The sequence below is a fragment of the Crocodylus porosus genome, unplaced genomic scaffold, assembly GCF_001723895.1.
Source record: "Crocodylus porosus isolate Cpor-Errol unplaced genomic scaffold, CroPor_comp1, whole genome shotgun sequence".
Taxonomy (NCBI): Eukaryota; Metazoa; Chordata; order Crocodylia; family Crocodylidae; genus Crocodylus; species Crocodylus porosus.
Window position 1 is genome coordinate 142322769 of NW_017728931.1, and position 12656 is coordinate 142335424.

Genomic DNA, 12656 nt, shown 5'->3' on the forward strand with positions numbered 1-12656 from the left:
TGGTTGTAGCTGTGTTGGTCTAAGCACATAGGCAGGTCAGGTTCTTTGGGTAAATCTAATATATTTAGATGGCTAGTCCCACCCTGAAGCAGCTCCCGGGGTCCCCTGCCTGCCGGGGTTGCTCCACGTGTAAACACTGCACCCAGGAGCAATAAACTCCGGTGCAAACTATGCCACGGTTTATTCGGTCGCATTAATTTCACATGTAGATGCACCCGCAGCAAGGAGCAATGGCAAACCTTAGCAATGCAGCAAGCCGTGTTGCTGTGCCTGGAAGCAAAAACCACTGACCTTGCATCTAGGCTGTGGCTACCAAGACAGGTGTGAAGACAATGATGCGGTGGCTCCACTTCATTTTTGTCACACTGCAACCAGGCCAGCCACTAGGTAAAACTGGGTGTGGGACCCTGGATTGCAGGGGTAGGGGCCAGAAGCCACAAGGCAGGGGCTGCAGGCCAAGCAACGGTCCGGATCTGGGAATCAGAAGCCTAATTACCAAATCCAAGGGACAATCCATAGGGCAAGGCCCAAAAACAAAGGGCCGGGAGCCAGGAAACAGATTTGCAGGGAAATCCAAAGCCAAAATCCGGGAACAAGCCAAAAGCAGGGTCAGGAACCAGAAAGTCAGAGATGTTGCTAGCATAGAAGCTGCTCCGAGGCTGGAGACCAGCAGATCATGCACAAAGCTCAGGTGCTGGAGGAGTTCCTTAAAAGCAGCCCCAGGTGCAATCAGAGGGGTCAGCTGGCCTTGATTAGCTGTGCCCGGGTCGGCCGCACTTAACGGGGCAGGACCCTTACAAATCTGAACGTTCGTTTAACTTCTTGCTTTGCCTGGCCTTGCTTGCTACAAACTGGCTTACCATGAAGTCCCCATCAGAGTAGATCAGATGAAACATCTGTGGTCCACAGATTCATAGACATTAGGGCTGGAAGGGACCTCGGAAGACCATCGAGTCCAGCGGTGAAGCCCCAAGGCTGGTAAGTTGCCAGCATATGCCACTGCCGAGCTGAACCTCATCCCATGCTGGGCTCCAAGTAGTTTATGGGCCAGTATGGGATGTCACCACACCAGCCAAGACAAGAGGCAGAAATGTGCCGATCGCCATATCAAAGCCCACGGCTGCTTGATGGAACGGGAAGGCATCTACCTACATCCTACCTCTTTCTAGGGATTCGTTCCAGTCTACGACCTATATTATTTGTTCGGACCCCCGCAGAAAGTTGTAGGGTACATCTGGACAAGGCAATGCCCTGCTGAAACATCTCAGAAAAATATACGAGAAACCTTCCTGACTGTCAGGATAGTGGAGCAAGCTGCCCGGGGAAGCTGGAGAATCTCCTTCCCTGGAGGTTTTCAAGGACAGACTGGACAGGCTTTGGTCTGGGGTAGCATAGGAATGGCATGCCCTGGATTCGTGCTAGGGGTTGGACTAGATCAGTGGCTTTCAACCTTTTTTTCATTTGCAGACCCCTAAAAAAATTTTGAATGGAGGTGTGAACCCCTTTGAATTGTAAGTGTGGGTGTTCACATACTTTTGATTGATGATAGTCATCTTTTGTGGACCTGGGTGGGCAATTATTTTGGGCGGAGGGCCACTCGCTGAGTTTTGGCAAGCCATGGAGGGCCACACGACAGGCAGCCAGGGGCAGATAAATATGCATTTTCTAAATTTTTTAAAGACCTCATGGGCTGCATCCAGCCCGTGGGCCGCATTTTGCCCACCCCTGCCTTAGACACCGTCTGCAGACCCCCAGGGGTCTGCAAACCACTGGTTGAAAACCACTGGACCAGGTGACCCTCAAGGTCCCTTTCACCCCTGTGGCAGACAGCACCCACTTTGCACGTGCTAGCTGCCAAACTGGAAGTGGTGTGGCCACTTTATGGAGGCACTGTGCTCACCCCGGTAAGCTCTACTACCCTACTTCTGGTTCAGGAGACAGCATGGCATATATCACGGAGGCGCAGGTTTGCCTGGTACCATTGCACCCTCCGTCTGTCCATCCTTCATGCTCAATTCTAGGTGATAGAGGGGAGAAAGTGAAAACAGTGCTTTATGGCACGTGGCTTCTGACCACGGCCGGCAGAACCGTAGTCTTGAACGAAAAGCAATCCTAAAATGTGGTCGGCGTGAACAGATCCCTGTTGCAAGCACCAAGAGGAACTGGGAAGACAAGAAGCAAAGTACATCACTGCTGCGTGTCTGAGCTTTTACTTTAAACCATGGCTAAGCACGTGGTTTCATTTCTGTCAAAGGGCTATATTAAAACAATGTCTGAGGGTGCATAGGGATTGAATTACTGGCAACCACAGTCAGATGCCAGTTTGAGTTATGAGTTTAGGAATCCATGTTAAGATCCAGCACAAGCAGGCTGTGACTAATAACTTTGCCATCTATTGGATTTATTTTAAACCTGCCAGAAAGTGAAACTTGGCCAGGGCAGTGGAGGCAATTCACTTTTCTCTGGGAAAGTACAAAGAATAATTTCACAGCAGAAGGAGCCAGACCTGTGGATTTCCCCATTATCTCTGCGTCAAATCTATGTTTTTGTAGCATTTCTGATTATAAGAACCAAAGGACGGAGGAAACGGACACTGAGGAGAATCTTACATAATTCATTTGCAAAATTCACTTATAAAAACACGGCACTTATATTTTTACATTATCAGCTTCTGCTTCTCCCACCATCACAGTCACCCAGAACCAACTGGGTTTAAAGAAATTTAAAGAAAGCTGCAAGTTTTGGGGAAATGAATCATACTGATCCTGAACAAAGCCCAGAGGAAGTCAATGAGATTTCTGAATCATAAGGAAACTGAGTCTTCTAGGAAGATTAAGCAAAAAAATCCTGCTTTAAACACAATGCTAAATTAACAAGCTGAGAGTCAGCCATGAAGCAGGGCAGGAACAAAAGAATTCAGCTCTTATTTGAATCTTCCGAAAACAGATTTTCTAGAGATCTCAAGTTAGCTCTGTTACTTCTTTTCAAAAGTGGCTCATGGTAAAGGTTTGTGTTAACTGCTTTAATTGGGAGCTTAACACCTTTCTGGTTCATTTTTAACTTTGTCATTGCACTTGTAAAACATGGAACTGGGGGGAGGGGTGGGGGCTGTGAAATCCCTTGCCTTCCCATGGATTTAAACAGAGGTGGCATTCTCTGCTCAGCCACATCTTTCTGGAATAATGAAGAATGGCACAGTTTCTACTGGCTGCAAACAGACATTGCACTTATCCCAGGATAAAGCGTTTTACCCCAGGATACAGTACAACCACACAGATGTCCATGTTAATTGTCCCAGGATAAATCCTAAAATAGTTTCCCGGATAAGGGGTAGTGACAGATTATCCCAGGATATTTCAAAGGACATCTGTACACTTATCCCAGGGTTGCATCATTGAATCAACAGCAGAAAAGCAGTAGTGCATTCAGTCACTCTCTAAACCCTGATTAGAAGAGCCATGTGTATGCCACTGATCCTGGGATATTTTTGTTCTGGGCCAAACACAGGTACAACCTATGCAGGGAAAAATGCAAAGTCTGTTCCTACCCATCTGAATACTTATGGAGGAATCATAGAGAAGTAGAGTTGGAAGGGACCTCAAAAGTCATCTAGTCCAATCTCCTGCCTGAGATAGGAAATGCCTTGTGTCCCATAGGGGGTCAAACCTGCAACCTTGGTGTTATTAGCACCATGCTCTAAATAATGCTAGCATTTCTGAAAGAGGATTATCCCATCCAGGATCTAAAATACTTTGCCCCTAAATCACCGTTTTGCAGTGAGCTTGCAAACCAGCTGTTGGGCCTGTCAGACCAAACCTGATGGCTACAGCATTTCTCAGCCCCTGCCCGCATTACACAGCTGCAGGCAGTGCAGGATGATTACAGCCTACCTAAGGAGGACTGGACCAGCTGATAAGAATAATCGGCTGGCCAAAGGAAATTAAAAGTGAGCAGGAAGAGGAAGTGGGGAGAGAGAGGCTGGGAGGCTGAAAGTAGTAGCAGGAACAAGAGCCAAAGCTCTCTCCAGGGCTAAAAGACTACAGGAGTGGGTTAAACCTTTTGTGGACTATAGTAAGGCTTATTATTAAGGACTAGTTGGTGTTTAAGAGGACTCTAGAGGGGCCAGCAGGCCCAGGAGATAAAGACTGGTTGCATCTACACATTCATTAATGAGTAGTAGTTACTGAGCATTTAATTTAGTACTTGCTTAATGACGTACTAAGTAAATGAGCAGTAACTACAGTCACTGCGCAGTAGCACCAGTGAACGCCTTTTAGTGACAGTACTGCGCAGTAGCCTATTAGCACTGTCCATGCTGTGATGTGCTACTGCGCAGTATTATTAGGCTACTGCACATTAAGCGCCTTGTGTAGATGCGGCCACTGTGTAGAGTTTAAAGATTGGGATAAACTTGAGAAAAGCAGGGTGAACCCCAAACCTGCTACACACAGTAACTCACAACCGCTATCCGGTTCTCCCTGGCTATCCAGATTTCAACCCCAGCATTACAATGCAAGCCTCTCTCTTACTCCCGTGCACATCTTCATGCTGCTTCAAGTTCTACCACCTTCTTCATATACCTTCTTGGCGCTTCATCACCAAATCCTAGCTCTACAGGAGAGCCTGTATGTGTCAATGAGTGCAAATAAGAGTCTACAAAATGTGCTAATACTTTGGTTTGCTTTCTGCTCTCAGCCAAGACTTCTCAGTGACCTACTTCTGCTTGGCTTCATTTTACACATGCTCTTTTCCTGGAACTGAAAACTTCCGAGGAGCTTTTAGAAGCTGAACAGAAAGCCAAAGCAAAAATAATCAAGAAGCATGGCACTAATAGCTTCCTAATTACAAAGCCATGCAATTAAAGGCTTAACCACACCTTGGTTTAGTAACTATTTGCTTTTTCAACAGGATTCACCTAGAATCCAGCCCAGCTGAGCAGTGACTAAAAAGGTTTTTTGGTCTTGGATGGCCAGTTAACAGCCAATATGAAAGAAACCTAGTCTTTCTCAGGGCAGTTCCTATAGCACGAGGATCTTTGCTACAAGAACCAGTTTGTTTTGTTTTGCTATTTTGCTTTATCATCATATTCTGTTTTATAAGGTATCTTGTCTCTTGTTGTTAGCTGCTATGACCCAGCTGCTATGTGAGAAGAGCAGCATATAAATTGAATGAATGAATAACTAAGTTATTTCTAAGTAACTCACAGTTATAACTTATAAGTTATTATTACTAAGTTATAACTAAGTAATTCACAGGAAATGGTAAATTGGTTGCCTTGCTGGGGCCAAAGAGTGAGTGTATACCATAAAGGAGCCAAAGAGTGAGTGAATGTACCACAGAGTCTGAACTAACCTTTTTTCTAGGGGCATTCTCTGTAAACCACTATTGAAGCACTTTAGCCAGCCAGTGGGCATGTCTACATGTGCAATTAAATCTCATGAATTTTCTGCAAAGAAAATTCAGGCTCATTACAGTGTTCCCAGGTGCACACCTACACATGTGCCCCTGTCAGAAGCAAATTTGCTCCCAACAGGAGCAGTTCAGTCCAGGGCTGCCCCTGCCCCCCTGCAGCAGTGGGGGAGCTCCAAGGTCCCTGTGGTGCCAGCCCTGGGCTGGCAGGGGGCATGGGGGTCGGGCCTGGCCTCCAGGGAGCAGGGAGGAGCTTTCCAGGAGAGGGGGAGAGGACCCAGCCACACAGATCAGAAACGCAGCTCAGATCGGTGGCATTGGCTTGGGGCCACCCCACACCCGCCCATGCCGACTCCCGCTCCTGCTGTTACTCAGCTTCCAGCTCCCCCCAGGCACAGGCAGGAAGCAAGAGCCAACTGGGGTATGTGATGCATGGTCAATGGTGGGGGCTGAGGGGACACATAGACGTCATACTGTAAATTGTCCTACAAAACAGGATTATTAAATTATGGAATAATGCTTCCAGTTGTACATGATTATATTGTTATATTCAATGAAGAGAGGCAGAATCTCTTTTAATGAGATTTGGGTTGTTTATCTGTTTGATTTTTAAAACAGAGCTGTGATAAAAATAATATTATAACAGTGTGACTATTCTGCCCTTTGATTAAAGTATTTGCCAAGGGAAAAAGTGACTTTTTTTTCAATGCAAAATAATCGGGATGGAATTTAATTTAAAGGGTCTAACTCAAGGGTAAGTCTGAATTAATCTAAGCTGAAGCTGGTAGAAACTGGACCTCTTTGACCAAGGTGTGACCTTTACATTAGCCCTTCCTTATTCTTTGATTGTAGTGCTGTATCCTAAATCACAGTACAAAGGCCCACTGTGCCAGCAATCCTTATGTGAGCAAATGCTCATCCACAGAAGTAAAAGGAGGCCATTGAACCTGAACACAGTTACTGATATATATCTATGCAACTGGGTATCCAAATGATTTTCAAGTCAAGTTTTCATTTACCTTTTTAATCCGGTTTTGGAGTTATCAAAAATCTCCTACTTTCCATTTTCTGTGATTATTTAAATATATGCGGTTCCATTTCTTAGAAACTGTCTACCCAAGTGGAACAAATGGACAATTTTAAATGTTTGAAACTTTGACATTACATTTCCAGAATAAATACCAAATAAGAGGGAGTACTTAACCGTTGATTTTTATAATGCTAACACTGCAGTTAAAGCTCTCTAACAGGAGTACTGCACTGTGCAATTAAACATATACGCTCTCTTATTAACCTCCAAATGTTACTGATAAACCCAATAGTTAATTTTCAAGGAATTCAAGTGCGGCCCTGTTTTATAAAATGACAGAATCCAGAACTGAAGGACTGCGTAAATAGGCATTTAAAATTGGGAGTGTATAAGATCTACAGTTAGGCAAGTGATGTATTGGGAAGACTTCACTGAGTTATCCGACATCACAAAAAATGACATACATAGCATGTGCCCAAAAGAAATGAGATATTCCAATTACAAAGAACTCTTTTTATTTTTTTTAAAGCTGAGCAATATAACTTAGCCTGAAACAAACTGTATTTGAATTGCCAGCAAGCATCATTTCTCCCCTGCCCTTTGGGCAGGGGGCTGGACTCGATGATCTCCCGAGGTCCCTTCCAGCCCTGATGTCTATGATGTCTATGAAATCAGTTGATCAAAAGATTGCAAACAGTAGAAGCAACTGCACGGTCAATAGATAGTTGCACGATACAGACACGTTGTGCATTAAAATAAAGTTCAAAACACTTGCAAAACTAGGGGTCACAAACAGAGATTCTTATCCCTTGCTAAAAAGAAAAGCATTCAACCTCAGAGTTGCCAAACAGCGGCTCAGAAAGTGAAGCCAGTATATTAACTATATCTGGGGGTGAACCAAGAGCAAATATTAGCCTGCAGATTTCAGCAGCAAGCCAAAAGAATCGTGTTCTTTCCTTTGAAACGTCTTGTGCCCATTTACTAGCTTCAGCTGAGTGACTTTATACTTCTCACCTATTTCCTTCGAAATACGGACCTTCAAAACTTGTATCACGAATCATGAGGTTGGAAGGACCTCAAGGGCCATCTAGTCCAACCCACGGTATAGTTCCAGGATCTGCTGCTCCTAACCCGTCCCAGACAGCTGCCTGTCCAGCCTCTGCTTGGGAACCTCCAAAGAAGGCGAAGAAGGCGATCTCCCTACTTCCCCAGGCAGTTTGTACCCCTGTCGCACTGTTCAGACAGTCCTGAGGTCCCTTTCATGCTCACTTTTCTATGTTTTGCCATTAAAGGCATAACAGTTTGACCTTGATACCTGGGAAGATCATGGAGCAGGTCCTCAAGGAATCTATTGTGAAGCATCTGGAGGAGACCACGGTGATGGGGAACAGCCAGCATGGGTTCACCAAGAACAAATCAAGCCTGACCCACCTGATTTCCTTCTATAAGGAGCAATGGATGTGAAATACCTTGACTTTGGCGAGGCTTTCGACACTGTCTCCCATGCTATTCTCATTAACAAGCTAAGGAAATAGAGACTAGATGAAAGTACTGTAAGGTGGACACACAGCTGGTTGGATTTTCGTGCTCAAAGAGGAGTGACCAATGGCTCAATGATTAGTTGGGAGGAGATATCAAGTTGGATTCCCCAGGGGTCTGTCCTGGATCCAGTACTGTTCTACACTTCATTAATGATGTGGACGATGGGACTGAGTGCACATTTAGCAATTTTACAGATGATACCAAGTTGGATTACACCCCGGAGGGCAGGGCAAGAATCCAGAATGACCTGAATACGCTGGAGAAATAATCCTCAGTCAATCAGATGACATTCAGCAATGACATCTGCAAAGCCTTGCACTTGCGATAGAATAAATGCATGTATAAAACCAGACTGGGAAAAGCCGGGGGGTTACAATGGCTCATATGCTAAATATGGGCCCACAGTGAGCTCTTGTTACCCAACAAGAAACAACATACTGGGTTATATTAATAGGAGTGTCTCTTGCAAATCAAGGGAAATGATTCTCCTACTCTCTTCAGCATTAGTGAGGTCTTCCCCGAAGTCCTGTATCCAGTTTGGGGCTCCACACTTCAAGACAGGTGTGGACAGCTTGGAAAGAGCCCAGTGAAGAGTGACAAAAAATGATCAGAGGCCTGAGAGGCAAGACTTACGCGGAAAGGTTGAAAGCGCCAAGGTTATTTAGTCTGGAGAAGAAAAGACTGAGTGGGGATTCAATAACAGTCTTCACCTGCCTGAAGGACAATTATGGAGCGGGTGGAGATGGGCTTTTCTCTGTGGCTGCAGGGAACAGAATGAGGAACAAGGGCCTCAGACTGCAGCAGGGGACATTTCGGCTGGAGATTAGGGGGAATTTTATATCTATGAGGGTTGTCAAGCATTGGAAAAGGCTACCGGGAAAGGCTGTGGACTCTCCGTCGTCAGGAACTTGCAAGAGCTGAGATGAATCAGTCAGGGATGATCCTGCCTTGAGCAAGGCGCTGAACTAGATGACCTTGGGAGGTCCCTCCCAGCCCTGCTTTCCTATAATCCTATGACCAGCAAACTACCCTAATCCCTAAGACAAAAAATAAAGCACATAGGAAGAGATCAATATGACTACATTACAAGCCTTTAAAGACTCCCCCCCCAAAAAAAGTACAACGATTGGAAAGGACAAATGCCTAAAGATAAGGCATAAACAGTACAAGCACGGAGAGATAAATTAGGAAGGCTACAATGTGAAAGGAATTATGAGGAAGGGACAGACCGCAAGACAAGGTCCTATAAATACATTAGAAGTAAAAAGAAGATAAATCCCAACATATTTATTCATTGCATGGTGGGGAAGGAGAAAAAGAAGCCAGGACACAGAGGAGGATGAAGGATTTGATACCTTCTTTGCTTCAATCTTTATAAAAACTGTTAATTTGGCAAAGGGGATGGCAGTACAAACCAGAGAAAGGAAAAACCGGGTTAATCGAAACAACTTGCCAATCAATTGACTGCTAAGCAGCCGCAGGATAACAAAGTGAAAACAAAATCCATATTGGCCATTTAATAAGAACAAAACTTGTCAAGCCCAGCTGTTTTCCTTCTTTAACAGGACACTTGATCTCATTTAGGAGAGAAGTTGCATCCTGACATCAGCTGAGCTCTTGACCCTGTTGCAAACGACATTCCCAAAAGCAGACGGGGGAAATACAATCTAGATTAAATCACCATAGGGTAGGTGCATATATGCACTCAACAGACTCTTTATCAAAGGCTCACAGTCACACTGGGAGGGCATTTCAAGTGTGATACCCCATGAGTCTATTGGAAAATCTGCACATAATTTGATATATTGGAGAGGTGAAATCAATGAGATAAAATGCAACGGAGACAAATGCAACGTGCCACTGTTTAGGCAGGAGAAACCACAGGTGCAAATTCAAAAAGGGAAAGAAAGATGCAGATGAACTTCAGAAATTGAGGACAGCAGTGAGAAGAAGTTTAGGCAAACATGGCCTGTAGTCAAAGGTTGAAGGACCTGGGCCCGTGTAGTCCAGACATGGGAAAGCAAAGAGCGTATTCATGATACTGGCAAAGCCTCAACAGAGATTAAACTGACATAACAAGGAAGTGTGAAACAGAAACGAAGGAGGGCAAATCTTGATAAAGACACAAACATTGAGGACTGGAGCCCGATTTGCTTCATGTCTCATGAACAAAAAGAGCCTAAGGCAGAGATGCAGTTTACACACCCGCACTTTGGTTCTTGTTACCGCTGTCTCATTAGTGAGTTCTTACTTTTGACATTCATCCACAAGTTTTTCAGCTGCCATTTTCGTACTCCCATCAGTGCCTTTTTGGTCATTTGTGGGCACATCTGCGTGTTCATTAATGTGCCGTAATTACAGTGCATTGTTTAGTGCCTATTAGTACAGGTACTAACTTAATGCACCATAATTGGGGCTACTGCTCATTACACAGGCGGACAGTTTTTGTGCGCCAGACCCAGAGAAGGGTAGTCGACGGAAGTGAATCATTACGGCACTCTGTGACTAGTGGCGTCCCCCAAGGCTCTGTCCTTGGACCTGTACTCTGTAATGTCTTTATAAGCCATCTGGACTCTGGCGTCAGAAGCAGACTGGCCAAGTTCGCTGACAACACCAAACTTTGGGGAAGAGCGTCCACACCTGAGGATAGGCTGGTGATCCAGGCCGACCTCAATAGGCTTGCAAGGTGGGCGGATAAATACCTGATGGCATTCAATATGGAGAAATGCAAGGTGCTCCACCTCGGCGGGGGGGAAACCTACATCACACTTATAGGCTTAGCAATGCTACACTCGCCAGCACCACGACCGAAAGGAACTTGGGGGTCAGGACTGACCAGAAGATGAACATGAGCCACCGATGCAATACTGCGGCTGGCAAATCGAAAAAAAACTCTGGCTCGCATCTACTGATGCATCTCGAGCAAGACCCAGGATATCAGCCTCCCACTGTACTCGGCCTTGGTGAGGCCGCAGCTGGAGTACTGCACCAGTTCTGGGCCCCACAATTCAGGAAGGACGTGGAGAAGCTGGAGAGAGTCCAGAGGAGAGCCACGCGCATGATCAGGGGGCAGGAGAACAGGCCTTACGAAGAGAGGCTGCGAGCCATGGGACTCTGCAGCCTGGAGAAGCGCAGGCTCAGCGGGGACTTGGTGGCAGCCTATAAGTACATGAGGGGTGTGCATCGAGATCTGGGGGAACGTCTGTTCACCAGGGCACCCCAAGGGATGACAAGGTCCAACAGTCACAAACTCCTCGAAGACTGTTTTAGGCTGGACATAAGGAAAAACCTCTTTACTGTCCGAGCCCCGAAGGCCTGGAACACACTCCCCCAGAAGTGGTGCAGACACCGACTCTGGACTCCTTTAAGAGACATTTGGACACTTATTTGCTGGGATCCTTTGACCCCAGCTGACTTCCTGCCCCTGGCTGGACCTGATGATCTTACAAGGTCCCTTCCAGCCCTAATGTCAACGACATCTATGAAATCTGTGGATTTTTCAGGACTTGAACAGGGTGCAAAAGAGCTGCACACAGGCACTTAATAGGTGGAACAGAATCTGGCTCCCGTTCCGTACTCTCAGATTAGCATCAATACACTTACGTAACACAAGTCAGTTGGTGATATTCAGCTTTGTTTTCTTCAGGCTTTCCAAATTTGTATACCAAAATCCTCATGGACGCAATGGAAAGGGAGCAAACAATCTTGCGAGAGGCTTGCACAGGTGCGCAAGAGAGAAAACCTTGTCGGGCAGATGCTGACGCCTGAGGTCATCCTCCTCATTTCCCAACATCTATGCCACCAACCCGAGTCACAGAGAATATGGAGCTGTGGCTCTCAGAGGAGCTTTTACCCTTTGATGTCCATCAAACCCATTCCACAAATAACAGCCAGCAAATGGTAATGGTTTTCTGGCATCACCGTCCTGCTGAACCCATGCTGTTGACTGCAAAGGCAAAACGAGGCCGTGTTTTGCCCCAGCTGTTGGGACCGGGCCTTGCTAATGACATCAGCATCGCCATACCTCAAAACTGTAAATAACGGCATGGAATAACTAGAGGAGTGGTACTTTTTCTTCTTGCGGACCACTTGAAAATTGCTGAGGGTCTTGGCAGACCACTTAATAAACTTTTTTTTGGTTCTACAAATCAAAGCACGCAACTCAGATTTTAGTATCAGTCGTCTTACCTTTCGAATGCGATGGATGTGGCTGGCGGGTTTTTTGGGCAAAGTTCTGGGAAGCTGGGTGTAATGTTTGCCAGCTTTAGCCTTAGGTCACCTTCCTGCGGACCCCCTGGATGAAGCTGGCGGACCGCAGGTGGTCCGCAGCCCGTGGTCTGAACACCTCTGAACTAGAGCATCCACTGAATGTGGACTCGCCTGCAGATGCAATACCATAAAAGTTATATTTGATCCAAATGCCTGTAGCCACGATTACAAGAGCCTGTTGTGGTTTGAACGCTGAGTGTGCCTCCAAGCAAGAGCTGGCTGGCACAGAAAATCCCACTGCGCTGGCCGTGCAGATACCAGAGCACATGCTGCAACTGGAAGCCAAATCCAGAAGATCATTTTCAAGCTATGAAATGATCCCTTGTGGCAGTGTTTGGGAGGCCTGATCCTGGAGACTATAGATGGATCACGTTTCAAGTGCCGACCGAGTGTTTCACGTCAGGGT